Source organism: Capra hircus, unplaced genomic scaffold (assembly GCF_001704415.2).
Source record: "Capra hircus breed San Clemente unplaced genomic scaffold, ASM170441v1, whole genome shotgun sequence".
Classification (NCBI taxonomy): Eukaryota; Metazoa; Chordata; class Mammalia; order Artiodactyla; family Bovidae; genus Capra; species Capra hircus.
Genome location: NW_017189789.1, coordinates 1 through 15,444, shown reverse-complemented (window position 1 = coordinate 15,444; position 15,444 = coordinate 1). Strand labels below are relative to the sequence as shown.

Sequence of the window (15,444 nt, the reverse complement as noted above, 5' to 3'; positions counted from 1 at the left end):
CCACTCTGAGGCCTTCCTGGCTCCTCATTGCACAGCCTTTCCACGCTTCTCATCTGGATGCCTGGATTCTGAGCCCTGGTGGTGATTTTCAGTATGATAGAGTTGTCTCAGGAGATTTCATAGCAAGTCCCACCTTAGTTCATCACACACCTATGAGCAGGATTCCCAAGGTGTGGCTTGCTAGGAGGGAAATCCTGGGAACTATACAGGACGAGCAGCTCAGCAGTAACTTCAGGAGTTTCTCCTGCACAGGGAAGTTCAGGGAGCTACATGCCAATGGCCAAGCATGTGTGTGGCACACGGCTGTGACTGGGACCTTCCTGTGCCTGGGATCTGAGGTGTGTGTGTGCTCAGTTGCGATGACTCTTTGGGGCCCCATGGACAGAGGATGGGATTTCCCAGGCAGGCAATACTGGGGTGGGTTGCCATTTCCTCCTCCAGGGGATCTTCCCAACCCAGGGATCGAAACCTACTACTCTTGAATCTGCTGCACTGGACCGGTGGATTCCTTATCACTAGCGCCCCCTGGGGGCTTGAGGGAACTGATCCTAAAGTCAGAGACAGGGAATTCCCAGGCTCAGTGATAAAGAATCTGCCTGCCAATGCAGGAGACACAGGAGATGCAAGTTTGATCCCTGGGTCAGGAAGAAGCCCTGGGGGAGGAAATGACAACCCTCTCCAGTATTCTCTTCTTGCCTGGAAAATCTCATGAACAGAGGAGCCTGGTGGGCTACAGTCACAGGGTCACAAAGAGTTGGACATGACTGAACACAGGCAGTGACAAGTGCCTATGATATCAGAGCATCAAGAAGTGCAGAGGTGTAATGATAATAAGCTGTCCCAATAAACAGCAGCTGCCCCTTATTCTGCTCTGTGTGACAAGGATGTGCTTTTGCTTAACTATCATATCACATTTAATTTATTTTTTGGTATGTGAAAATTTATTACTATCATTCTTTCATCATCAAAATTTATGATCTTGGTCTTTCCTTCTTGCCTTTGTATAAGGCAAAAAAAGAGACACTGGCTACTTTGACAACCTTAAAGTGGACTCCAGGAATGTCACCAACAACATGACCTTTCCAACCAAATCCAGCAACAGAACTTCATCATTTTTCTCAATAAAATTCAAGCAACCGTCTCTGGGTACAAAAGGCTGTGATTTTTTGCCATTCTTGGTGAACTGAACCCTGACACATTTCCTGATGGCAGAATTTGGCTGTTTGGCTTCAACCCCTATCTTTTTTAGCACAATTCTCTTGGAATGAGAAGTGCATCTAAAACGTTGGCCTTCAGGGCTGTGCCCAAATGGGCTTTCTTACACTGTTCCCATGCCACTTCTGGGTTCGTCGGTGGCTACAGAGCTTCCTGGGCAAAGACCACGACGCTTGCTCATCCTACCAGCACCATGGGCCTGAAAGAAAGACCATCATGTTTAATTTTAACACAAGCTCAGAGGTATTAGGATGTTAGGACCCCCACCATTTTACAGAGCTTAAGCACCTTGCTAGAGGTCATAAGACTCTTAACTGACAGATGCAGCCTCTGAGCCCTGGTGGAACCGCACACTCTGTCCCTGCTCCACCCGGCCTCCCTGCCCAAACACCTGCTCAGCCTGACTCCCTGGGTGGGTCCGTGTGGTCCCTCCAGGGGCCTGCAGCCCCTTTGCTACTATTGCCCCTGACTCAGGTCCTTCCTTTTGCAGGGCAGCCCCTGAGAGCCCCATGCTCGGCAGGAGGACACCGTTGCCCCATTCTAGCAGCTTCTCCCTGCAGCCAACTGCCGGGGGTGGGGTCAGGCCAGGTTGTGAGGAGAATCATGAGAGAAGCAGGAAGGGTGTGAGCTTGTGGTCAGCACCTTCCTCTGATCTGGGACCGCCCTCTCTTCTCCTGACATTTCCCGCCACTCAGGGCAGCTCCTCTGAATGCCCCGTTCACCTCTATTACAAGTGCTCCTGTGGCTCTGGGTGGATCAGAGTCACCAGGGGAAGGGCAGAATGCAGAGTCCTAGGCTCCAGCTGCCAGGAGCCAGCGTGAGGAACTCCGCCCATGGCAAAGGTCATGAGGAAGGAGGCTTTGGCAGGATCGAGCCTCAGGAGAACCCCTGTTCCCAAGCATCTACCCCCAAAACCAGAGTCTGTTTTATGCTCTCACCTACACCTCTGACTTTACGGGGGGCTCTCCCCCATCACCATTTCTCTCGGAGAAGGAGTTAACTTGCAGCTCCAGTTAATAAAAATTCCTGGGCATGACAAGAGTGTTTCAACTTACAAACTCCTTTGAAGTTTCTCTAGCCTGCCTGATCAGGTTCGTCCAGCCACATATGATTGTTTACAGCCTCCCAACCGTGAGAGGTATGAGATGCTTAAAACTTTCTAAACACAGACTGTTTTGAGAAGTTAGAAAATTATTAGTATAGTATAGGGGGTTGATTAGGAATTATATTGGTGAAGGGTTTTTCATTTGTTGTGCCAATAATTACTGCTAATTCCTTGCCCTGGGTGTGACAAGGGTGTCTCAGGTCAAACCTCTCTGCTGACAGACTAGCTTGTGTGACAACCTCTCAACCATAAACAGCACAGAGAGTCTGGAGTATTTTGAAAGTCTTAATTAGCATAGGGCCTTTCTCATTGTTGAGTTAATGATTGCCACCAGGCCTCCATATCCTTAGGCACCTGGGAATATATTAATCAATGTATTTGGAATATAGAAAAGGAAATATAGTCATTTTTGATGTTAGCAATACTAGACTTTTTGAGTTAATGAATTTTCTCTTTTGTTATAGATCACTGTACTTTGCTATAAATCACTGTGTCCTTGCTATGCAAAAATGTAAATTTATCACTATCTTAAGACTAAATAGATCTTAAGGGGAACATTGGTGAAGGGTTTTCATTTGTTGGGCTGATGTTTGCTGCTAAATCTCCATATTCCCTGACTTTATAATGAATATAACTAGCATATAGGAGAAATAAGTATTAACCTTTAAGATTAATCATGTTAACCTTAGGTTAAACAAATTCCTTTCTTAGTTGTAACCCACTACACCCTCACCCTATAGGAATGTAATTTTATTTGGAGGGTGGCGCCTGGTTTAAGAAAAAATCACCCCTGGAAAAATAAGTTTTCTGGTTGACTGACCCTTATCAGAAAGGGCCATAAAATGTCAGCAGGCCTCATGGCCAGAAGATGATGTAAAACCCATAAGACCTTTGTATAATTTTATATGAAGTACCTGATTGTGACAAGGGTCAGGTCTGCTGACCCCCGCGTGACTCTGTATTCATCGCTATATATAACAAAAAGTATATAAGCAAACCTGAAAAATAAAGAAATCAGATCAGTTTCTGGAAAGACTGATTCCCCCGTGTTGTTCTTTCTCCTTCTGGCTGAATTCCCATCTGGTACGTGGGTACTCACCAAGCCTGCTAATTTTGCCTGGGCTTCTAAGATCGGACCATGGAGGCCTCAGTGCCTCCTCTCCTTCAGGAGAATGGAAAGACGCCTGTGGCCTACGTAAGTGGTGATTGGTATTCACGTAAACCAAGTTATTCAGCCTCTTTTTCTCCACTAATTTTCCTACTACACTATCCATTTCTAATCTCTCTTTATATCTGTAATTAAATAAGTTTTTTCCTAGGATGCCTACTCCATCTCCCCTTCTAATTACCCTGGATCCACCGGGGCTGGACCCCAGCATCCAGCCATGAAGGTCTGATCCAACATCCCAATCCCAGTGGATTGGAATGCAGGGGGTCCTCTGAGCACATTCTGAGAAGCATTTAACAGACCTGCCACTCACATATGTGGGCCCTGGGTCAAGAATATAAATGAAGCCCATCCTACATGTTTAAATATTTAAAAGTTATAAATCAAGCTAACACACTGTCAAGTACCCCCTCATAACCACATGGCAGGCTGGGATTCCTGGAACCTGGAGTTTGGAGCTAGAAGGCAGGACAGCAGAGGGCAGGGCCGACCCAGCTCCCAGCCCTCCCCCTGCTCTTCCTAACTCTGGCTCTCACCCTCTTTGTGCCCTGAGGAATCTGCTGCTCAGGCAAGAGCATTACAGCCTTCAAGTCCAAGCTCAGGCCATCCTTTTCCGCCCCATAAACAGCTGTATCTCGACTACCTGTCAGGTTGGGACATGGGCCCCAGGAGGGAGGCCTGCACTGGTGCTGGGAGCAGGGGTTCTAGGGTCTAGGTGCTCAGAGCATGGCCTGGAGGGGGCGGGGCTCCAGGTGGCCACACCCCCTGGTCCTCTCTGGCTGCCTGCACCTGGAGGAGGGTGCAACCGCCAGATGAACTGAGCAGGGCCTCTAAACCAGTGCTTCTCAAACTGTACTGTGAGCAGGACTCACCTGGGATCTGGAGATTTTGTCAGTAGGTCTGGGGTAGAGACCACAATCACGTGTTCCTAACAGCCTCCCAAGCCAGCTGACACTGCTGGTACACAGGCCTCACTTAGAACAGCAGAGCTCTGGGGCAGGGAGGGCAGAGATTTCCTGTAAAGGACCAGGAAGTACATTTCCAGGCTTTGGGGGCCTTATGGTCTATGCTCAGAAAAACATCTACTTCTGCTCCATTGACTACACTAAAGCCTTTGACTGTGTGGATCACAACAAACTGGAAAATTCTTCAAGAGATGGGAATACCAGATCACCTTACCTACCTCCTAAGCAACCTGTATGCAGGTCAAGAAGCAACAGTTAGAACCTGACATGGATCAACTGCCTGGGTCAAAATTGGGAAAGGAGTATGACAAGGCTGTATATTGTCATCCTGTTTATTTAACTTACATGAAAAATAATTTGCATATGTGTATAACTGAATCACTGTGGTATAGCAAAAATTAACACAACATTGTAAGTCAACTATACTTAAATACAATAAATTTTTCTAAAAACAAGAAAAATAAAAACCAAGGGTGTCATTAAGTTCTTTATTAGTAATGTGTCCTCTGGTTACTTGCATGGCCTGTGTTTGCTGGATTTTCCCACTTTAGACAAACAATTCTTCCTTAAAGAATTGAGCTGAGAAGATACTTTGAGTCCATGAAAGGTCGTGTTCCTCTCAACACCCACGCCCCAACATTCACCGTTTAGTCAGCCAATGATGAGCTTTGTCTGAATTATTTATGACAATGATTGCTGTCACATGGTACTTTTCTGTCAATCTGTCTACAGTTGTGAGCTGGCGTTCTACTACAAAATAAGAGCGTTTCCTTCCTCATAGCTATTCTATATCTTATCAGAATCAGTATAAACTCATGGATTAAAAAAAATTTATTGTTGTAAAATGTGGGGTGTAAAACCCTCAATCCTCTATTCACCATTACCACATTTCTAATGTGATATAAACTCCATCCCAGAGACATTTTTTGCTAGGTGGTCTGCAAAATTTAATTTTAAAATTGTCTTTCATGTAATGTTCTCCAGAATTAAATATGATTAGCTTTTGGATCAAACATGGTTTGGAATACCCAAAGCTTCCACCTATTGGGATGGATACTTGTGAGCATGTTTACTGAGTAGAAGGTAGAATTTAGTCAGAAGCATCCAATATATACTTTGTGCAGAACATTCTTAGTGTGTTTGAGTCTTAACCTTGGTTCTTCTTCATTTTAATTTTTTTTAATTGGAAGAAAATTATTTCACAATATTGTGGTGGCTTTTTCCACACATCAACAGGAATCACCCTTGTGTGTACATGTGTCCCACCATCTTGAATCCCCCACCCCATCCCTCTGGGTTGTCCCAGAGCACTGCCTTCGAGTGCCATGCATTGAACTTGCACTGGCCATCTATTTTGAGAATGGTAATATACATACACATTTCGGTGCTATCCTCTCATACCGTCCCACCCTCACCTTCTACCACATAGTCCAATAGTCTGCTCTTTACATCTGTGTCTCTTTTGCAGCCTTGCTTATAGGATCATCATTACTGACTTTCTAAATTCCAAAAATACGCATTAATACACTGTATTGGTGTTTTTCTTTCTGGCTTACTTCACTCTGTACAATAGGCTCCAGTTTCATCCACCTCATTAGAACTGACTCAAATGTGTTCTTTTTATAGTTGAGGAATATTCCATTGTGCATATGTACCACGACTTCCTTATCCATTCATCTGCCAGTGGACATCAAGGTTTCTTCCACATTTTAGCTATTGTAAACAGTGCTGCAATGAACACTGGGGTACACGTGTCTCTTTCATTTCTGTTTTCCTCAGTGTGTATGCCCAGCAGTGGGATTGCTGGGTCATAAGGCAGTTCTATTTCCAGTTTTTTAAGGAATCTCCACACTGTTCTCCATAGTGGCTGTACTAGTTTGCATTCCCACCAACAGTGTAAGAGGGCTCCCATTTTTCCACATCCTCTCCAGTATTTATTGATTATAGGCTTTTTGATGGCTGCCATTCAGATCGGCATGAAATGATACCTCAGTGTGGCTTTAATTTGCATTTCTCTGATAATGAGTGATGTTGAACCTCTTTTCATGTGTTTGTTAGCCCTCTGTATGTCTTCTTTGGAGAAATGTCTGTTTAATTTTTTGGCCCACTTTTTGATTGGGCTGATGTTTTCTGGTATTGAGCTGCATGAGCTGCTTGTATATTTTGGAGATTAATTCTTTGTCAGTTGTTTTGTTTGCTATTACTTTCTCCCATTCTGAAGGCTGCCTTTTCACCTTGTCTATAGTTTCCTTTGATGTGCAAAAGCTTTTAAGTTTAATTAGATCACAATATGCCAGCAAATTTGGAAAACTCAGCAGTGGCCACAGGACTGGAAAAGGTCTGTTTTCATTCCAATCCCAAAGAAAGGCAATGTCAAAGAATGCTCAAACTACCACACAATTGCACTCATCTCACACGCTAGTAAAGTAATGCTCAAAATTCTCCAAGCCAGGCTTCAGCAATACATGAACCGTAAACTTCCAGATGTTCAAGCTGGTTTTAGAAAAAGTAGAGGAACCAGAAATCTAATTGCCAACATCTGCTGGATCATGGAAAAAGCAAGAGAGTTCCAGAAAAACATCTATTTCTGCTTTCTTGACTATGCCAAAGCCTTTGACTGTGTGGATCACAATAAACTGGAAAATTCTGAAAGAGATGGAAATCCCAGACCACCTTCCCTGCCTCCTGAGAAACCTATATGCAGGTCAGGAAGCAACTGTTAGAACTGGATAAGGAACAACAGACTGGTTCCAAATAGGAAAAGAAGTACATCAAGGCTGTATATTGTCACCCTGCTTATTTAACTTATATGCAGAGTACATCATGAGAAAGCTGGGCTGGAAGAAGCACAAGCTGGAATCAAGATTACCGGGAGAAATATCAGTAACCTCAGATATGCAGATGACACCACCCTTATGGCAGAACGTGAAGAGGAAATAAAAATCCTCTTGATGAAAGTAAAAGAGGAGAGTGAAAAAGTTGGTTTAAAGATCAACATTCAGAAAACTAAGATCATGGCATCTGGTCCCATCACTTCATGGGAAATAGATGGGAAACAGTGTCAGACTTTATTTTTTGGGGCTCCCAAATCACTGAAGATGGTGATTGCAGCCATGAAATTAAAAGACACTTACTCCTTGGAAGATAAGTTATGACCAACCTAGACAGCATATTCAAGAGCAGAGACATTACTTTGGCAACAAAGGTCCTTCTAGTCAAGGCTATGGTTTTTCCAGTAGTCATGTATGGATGTGAGAGTTGGACTGTGAAGAAAGCTGAGCGCCTAAGAATTGATGCTTTTGAAGTGTGGTGTTGGAGAAGACTCTTGAGAGTCCCTCGGACTGCAAGAAGATCCAACCAGTCAATCCTAAACGAATTCAGTCCTGAATATTCACTGGAAGGACTGATGTTGAAGCTGAAGCTTCAATACTTTGGCCACCTGACGGGAAGAACTGACTCACTGGAGAAGATCATGATGCTGGGAAAGACTGAAGGCAGGAGGAGAAGGGGATGACAGAGGATGAGATGGTTGGATGGCATCACTGACTCGATGGACATGAGTTTGAGCAACCTCTGGGAGTGGTGTTGGACTGGGAAGCCTGGCATGCTGCAGTCCATGTAGTCACAGTGTTGGACATGACTGAGTGACTGAACTGAACTGAAACTTGAACAGGAATTTAACTCTTTCTAATTTTTAAATGTTATTAAAAACATTGATAATGTATAGTATTTCCTTTTGAAAGCTGATATCACCTCATTTTAAACATAATTACGATGGTGAATAAGAAGGAGAGGGTAGTACTGATTAACAACTAATCACATATCCAACATTGTTCAAAAGCAGTGTTTCTCAACTGTCTGGAATTACATATCAGTTTTAATTTTACATTTTCAGCCCATTGCAACTTAGTCACTGATTCACTGTGCGTGGCTAGTGTGCATCTCCCTCTTCAAGTGCAACACTCACTTTGGCCTCTGGGCTGTTCAGGATCACATGCCATCCTGAGTGTGGATGTCACGGCAATAGCTGATGGCTCTGAGTTTCTAGCTTTCTTGAGTTTCCTGTACTTACTTCTAACCTGGTTACAAACAGTTCATGGACTGGCACTAGTGCACAGACCACACAGTGAGACTCACTGTCATAGTTAATCTTTGCAACAACCCTCTGTGAATCATACTATCCTCACCTCAACTTTCAGACAAAGACAGTGAAGCACAGGTGGACTTCCCAACCTTAAGACCCCATGGTAAACAGGAGCAGAATTTGTATCCAAACCCAGTCAGCAATGCCCATAACCAGTATTTGTCCCTAAAGGGTGACTCCAGAGCTTGTGCTCCTCCCTGGAGGTTTATGTCATTTTCACTACATGTGGAGGAAGAACAGTCTGATTTAGGCCATCAGATGAGGACCTCCTCAAATACACCTTCTACAGTCTACAAACCTCATTCGTCCACACTCACCTTGCTCTCCTCTCCTGGTGGTTAGGAATCACCAAGGTCAGTGATTCCATCTTGTGTCTCTGGATGCTCTTGGTCCACCCTTCATCCCAACCAAAAAACTCCAAGAGCAGGAATCATATCCATCTTCCAGATGAAGAAGCTGAGATTCAGAGGTTAAGATACTTGCCTAAGTATGTAACTAAGGCCTACATGGCTGTAGGGTGTCCATAGTCCATTTTGTCAAGGATGGTGCCAGTTTATTTCCCTGGCACTCTGACTGGTTACTGCTTTCCTTTCATTGTCAAGTATCCCATTCTGTGCAGTACATTCTTTGGACACCCACACTGCTAGTGAGAGCAGAGAAAGACCTAACAGGCAGATCAGTGTGACTGACTCCAAAACCAGGGCTTTCTGTTATCCCAGGCTACTTCTTAGAATTCCAAAATTACAAAGTTGACAAGGAAGGTTTGTTCTCAGTCATCATTTATTCATTCAGCAAATATTTACTGAGTGTCCCCTATGTGACAGACACTGTGCTGAAAGATGAAATTATAAAGTGAATAGAGCACAGTTTCAAGTCTTTTTCTCACTTGGTTTAGTGAGGAAGCAGACCATATGGATAAAGAAAGCTGAGCGCAGAAGAATTGATGCTTTTGAACTGTGGTGTTGGAGAAGACTCTTGAGAGTCCCTTGAACTGCAAGGAGATCCAACCAGTCCATTCTAAAGGAGATCAGTCCTGGGTGTTCATTGAAAGGATGGATGTTGAAGCTGAAACTCCAATACTTTGGCTACCTGATGTGAAGAGCTGACTCATTTGAAAAGACCCTGATGCTGAGTAAGATTGAGGGCAGGAGGAGAAGGGATCGACCAGAGGATGAGATGGTTGGATGGCATCACTGACTCAATGGACATGGGTTTGGGTGGACTCTGGGAGTTGGTGATGGACAGGGAGGGCTGGCTGCTGCGGTTCATGGGGTCGCAAAGAGTCGGACACGACTGAGCGAATGAACTGAAATGAGACCATATGAATACTCATAGTCAGGGCAGGCTACATAGTTTACATAACCTGTGTAAAATGGAAAGAACAGGGCCCTTATTTTAAAATCACGATACTGGTATGACAATAGGACACTAACCAAGTACGGTTCAGTTTAACAAATGAAGAGGTGCTCAGGGATCCTACAGAAATACGAGTTACCTAGGATGATGACTGATCTAAAGGTGACTTCCTAGAAGAGGTGACAACTGGGCTGACCCTAGAAAATGAGATTTCTCCCCTTCATGGACCTTCCCTCTATTTTTTAAACCAGAGGTATTGAGGAGAATCACTAACTCATCATTCTGACTTACACATCAGTCATCAAGAGTTTCCCCCACAGTACATTCTTCATCACCTACCTTAGAGCTGTGACACAGGATGTGGGGGGACATGGAGACGTGCTGTTCATACCTGCCTTCAAGGACCGGTTGCCCAGCTGCTGGGGGTGCTGCCAGTGGGCAACCTTAAATCCACCAGGCTGCATGCAGTGACCCTTCCAGGTGGAGGTATAAAGACCTGGCCATTGCATGTGTCAGGACAACCCTGAAGGGCCATCTTCACTCCAGATGCCCCATGGGATCAGCTAAGGTCATCCAGCCAGTGATCCAGCTTGATCTTTCCTTCTGCCCTATCCCGTTTCTTCCCTCCTGATTCCACACTGTTGATTCCAAGGGCAGCCCTGATAAACATCCCAGCACTAAACTCAATCTGAGTCTGCATTCCAGAGAACCAGCCTGCAACATGTATCAGAAAACATTCCAGTACTCATGGAGGACTTTTATTTGAAAATTACTAGTTACACATGTACTTAAAACATTTTAAAAAACACAAAATGGCGGAAACAAGGACTTTTTGTGTGAATATCATTACCTTTGGTTTAAAATCCACAACCTAATGTTTTCTGACCAAAATGAAATTAAGTTATATATTAATAAAAGAAAACTATTACGTTTAAATACATGTAAGTGCCATTTTATATAAAAGGCTGAATGTTAGCAGTTCCATGTGTTCAATCTAGTAGAAAAAAGCCATTAGCATTTGAAATTTAGAGAATATTATACTTATGAATAACTCATGGGTAAAAGATATAGTTAATGAATTAAATTGGGAATTAGAAAATACATAATACTTTGGCTAGTGGTTGGTGGTAAGTATCAAGACTTGTAGGTTGTAGCTAAAGTGGATCACAGAAAAATTGTCAGCTTTATATACTTATGTTAGAAAAATAATTTTATTATTAATCTGTTCCAATTTAAGAATTCAGAGAAAAAAACTCAAAATAAAGGAAAAGTTGAAAGAAAGAATGATATGATGAACTAGAAAGAAAAGCAGAGTATCAACCAAGCAATAATTTGATTCTTTGAAAATAGGAAAACGTTATACAAGATTATTCATAAAAAATGAGAAGCCTCAAAGAAAACTAAAAGGCCAAAAGAGCACAGAGATGCTGCAGAGATTAAACATATAGATATTGTGAATAAATTTATGCCAGTCAAGCTCAAAACTCACAGGAAAAAGATCTACTTCTAGAAAAGTGAAACTTACCAAAATGACTGCAGAAATAACACACTGAATAGGAAGCACATAGTTACCAAAAGTTATGCAGACAATGATGGCTGCACAACACTGTGAGTGTGATTAATGCCAAATTGTGTGATTGAAAATGGTTATATGGCAAATTTTATGTTATATATATTTTACCACAATTTTTTAATTAAAAAAATAAAATCCTCTATCAAGAATAGTCTAGAACAGGTCTGTCTTTCATTAGCAAATCCCCTAGATGGGTTCCTAGTTTGATAAAGGCATATTTTCTCTTCCTTCTCTTTTATTTTTTAAATTTTTTAAAGTTTTTATTTTTACTTTATTTTAGTTTACAATACTGTATTCGCTTTACCATACATTGACATGAATCCACCACATGGCTCAGCGATAAAGACTCTGCCGGCAATGCAGGGGACACAGGAGATGAATGTACAGTATTGCCCTTATGTATTTTAACCATATTTTTTTGGAGGGGTGACATCTCTCTTTCTATAATGTCACTTAAACTACATACACTGGTATGTTTTTCCTATTACTTTTCTCTGTAGTATTTTAACCAGAGGCCTTTGAGTGGAAAATGGATCGTAGGTGACACAAAACAGTGACATAAAGGAAGTGGTGACACAAAACGGCACCTTCACACGATCTTCAGGAATCCGTAATATAATTGGAAAGGAAGATGTAATTCTGCGAACAGTAAAAAAAAACAGTTGTGAGAACTTTGTCTCAAATCTTATAAAATAAGTTTGGCTCCAGAATCTCTCCAGACACAAAACCTGGGAGACACCTTTTATTGGTGGCCTGCACCTCTGATCTTGGATAAAAAATAAAATAATATAACTCATAAATAAATACAATAAATCCTTTTGCAAGAGCTTGAAATCATTGAGTGAAGTTGGAGAAAAATTATAGATTAATATCTTATAATATGTCAATATCTGTTGCTGGTGTAAAAAAAGAACAACATAATTTACACAGTGCAGAAATCAATTGGAACAATGCCTTGGGAATAGACATGAACTCATGGTAGAATCACAGAGTTGACTCAAAAGTTGTGAAGGCTGAGAGTTGTCCATTGGCCATTCATAATATTCATAATCACATGGTCACTGTGAGTGATATCTGGTTATTTCCTTTCAGAGCGCACCTGAGGGAGGGGAGACAAAAACCACATGTTTATGAGTTTTAAAGTCCTTCTCCTAAAGCAACACATTCTTAGGTCCACTGCTTCATGTGAAGCAAATCATATCACTACTAGAGGCACAAGTAGGAAAAACCAAGGGTGTATTTATTCTATGGAGGAGGAAGCCCCATTAAAACCTTCACTGGGGCTGGACATAATGTCAAACCACCTGTAGATATACTTGAGTTCTGATCATTCTGATTCACAAATATGTTTTTAAGACTAGAGTAAATTGGATAAGTAAAATCATTTTACTAACTCAAAACCTAGAGATCAATTTCTCATTATTCAATGACTCGATCATACATAAGGATAATGTAGTTTTTAAATGAACACTTTGACACATAGGTGGGGACACATCAAAATGTGTAATGCCTAAGTTCTAAAGAACAAAAGGGTTTTAAGAGTCCTTGCTGCTTTGTGAACTAGGTTATATGGGAAATCACAAATGACTTATCAGATCTCAGGAGGGAAATTCTGACTGGGAGACACTGTAGTAGATGAAAGCAGTCTGTGAATTTTAGGTACAAAAAATACAGAGCTCCATGTTCAGCTTCTCAACATTTGCATTCAATATAGTACTTACAAAAAGCTATCTTGTACCTTATGAAGAGTGGAAGGTACTGCTGTCCATTTCCTCATTTCTAGAGGAGGATTGAGATGAAACAGTGACAGAGGGAATTTAGGCCACATTTTAGATACATTTTTCATACAGAAATACTGTTAGATACTGGGGCATGTTTTCTTTAACAGATATTTTAAATATTACACAATTTTATTCTACTTAACAAGTAAAAAATCTGGGAAATGCAGAAAAGTATGAAGAGGTAAAATGCATCCATAATTTACTGCCCAGACATAATTTTCATGGCCGAAGCCTCACCACATACAGCCTGAGGCCTCATCTCACCCCAAACCATGCATCTCAGGCAGCAAGAACACCAACCTTCCCTCTCTCCAACTATCTTCCCATCAATGTCAATCCCACCTTGTTCCAGAATGAATTACAGGTGGCTGCATGACGATGGCTAAGTCCCTTAAACTAGACCTCAATTGTCACATCTGTCCAAGATACTATCATTTCTCATTTGTTGGAAAGGTCACTCATCAAGGGCCTTCCTCACACCATGTACAGCGCTTAGTGCTTTCACCCACCTCATCTTCAAGCACCATTCTGAGTATAGTGCTAAGGTATTGTGAATTCCTGATTTATCCTGATGACAATATACCTTCTTCTAGAAGTTAGAGGGAGCATGGGCAAGGACAGGGTAATTGAATAAAATTCTAAACAACAAAGAATTAGGGATTAAGTGACAGTAACAGGTAGGAGTTTTCTTTACAGGTTAGAACAGAAGCAACTTATACCTTTTCCTGGTAAATCTTCCTAGTCTCAAGATATTCCAGAATTTTTTCCCTTAAACTCTCAATTTCACGGATGTTTCTGGACAGCACTTGCATCACAAATGTGCTGAGGACCAATCAGAATGAAACATAAAGGGTCTGCAAAATGAAAGTGTTCTGTGCTCTAAGGGAATCTGAACCTAGGGTCCTAGTGTGTGGTGAGTCCTATCCAAAATCTGTCTCTTGGCACAGGTGTGTGTGCACAGAAGAGCACACTCATCCTAAACCCTGCCCCTACCACAGCTACAGATTCTCAGCAGACCTGCTTTCAACCTACCACATGCTGTTAAGACCCAGTCATGAAGCTTAGTCTCTGGAGGTTTATGATTGAAAAGGGCACAGAGACCCCTGGTGGAGATTGTGAAGAGTGAACCAGGAGACAGACTAACAACACCCTACAGCAGGCTCACCTGTTTTGCCCTTTCAGTGAGGGCAGAGGCCTCTGCCTTGCCCAGTTTCTTCTGCACCATCTTGTAAAGCAGGCTATCTGTATTTTTCAGCGAAACGATATGGCTGGGTACTCTTTCCGTCTCCCTGAATCCAAAACCTGTTAATCAGCAGAAAGAAACCAATTAGCACCAGTGTTTCACAGTAACATATTGTGTATGTGTGTGTGTGTGTTAAGTCACTTCAGTTGTGTCCGACTCTTTGTAACCCTATGGACTGTAGCCCATCAGGCTCCTCTGTCAAGGGGATTCTCAGGCTAGAATAAAGAGTAAATTGCCATTTCCATCTTAAAGGATCTTTCAACCCAGGACTTGAATGGATGTTTCTTATGAGGTCTCTTGGCAAGGCAGCGTGGGTGCTTTATCAGAAGCACCAAATGTTTGCACAGTGGTATTATAACTTGGACAATATTTCAGAAACAGGCCAGGAAGAGAGAATAGGGAGACATCTATTTGGGTGCTAGGTCTGGCTGAGGTGTTTAAATGGTTGATTCCTGTTTTACTAGGCAGACAAAGGTCTAACACTAATCTTTTTTTATAAGGCACAGGAAAGGAAGAACATGGAAGTTTCACAGTATATTAACTCGACACTGCAGCAGTATGTAGCATGTCTTATATTTTGCTCAGCAGTTTGGGGTCTGTTATCATTAGTTAGTCGGGCTTGTTAGCTCTGAACTCTGAGCTTATCAGGGATATCTACTACGAATATACAGAAGTGGCGCAAATACCTTGATTCAAGAAAATGAAAGCCAGCTTTATCTAACCAAGCCATGTTGATATCAGACAAACCAGATAGCAGGGGCCCTGACAGACAGGCACACGTATCGAAGTTGGTTTTGACAGAATCTAGCAGTATTTGGAAAGAAGGAGATGCTTCTGAATTTCTTCTAGGGATCTCTGGATCTACTGCCAGCTTGCTAAAAGGGGCAGAATCCA

At 42.2% G+C, this 15,444-nt stretch overlaps 1 pseudogene; it reads right to left on the bottom strand.

The window, feature by feature from the left end:
* Positions 1–946: 946 nt before the first annotated feature.
* Positions 947–14,609, bottom strand: LOC108634677 (annotated as a pseudogene).
* Positions 14,610–15,444: the final 835 nt, after the last annotated feature.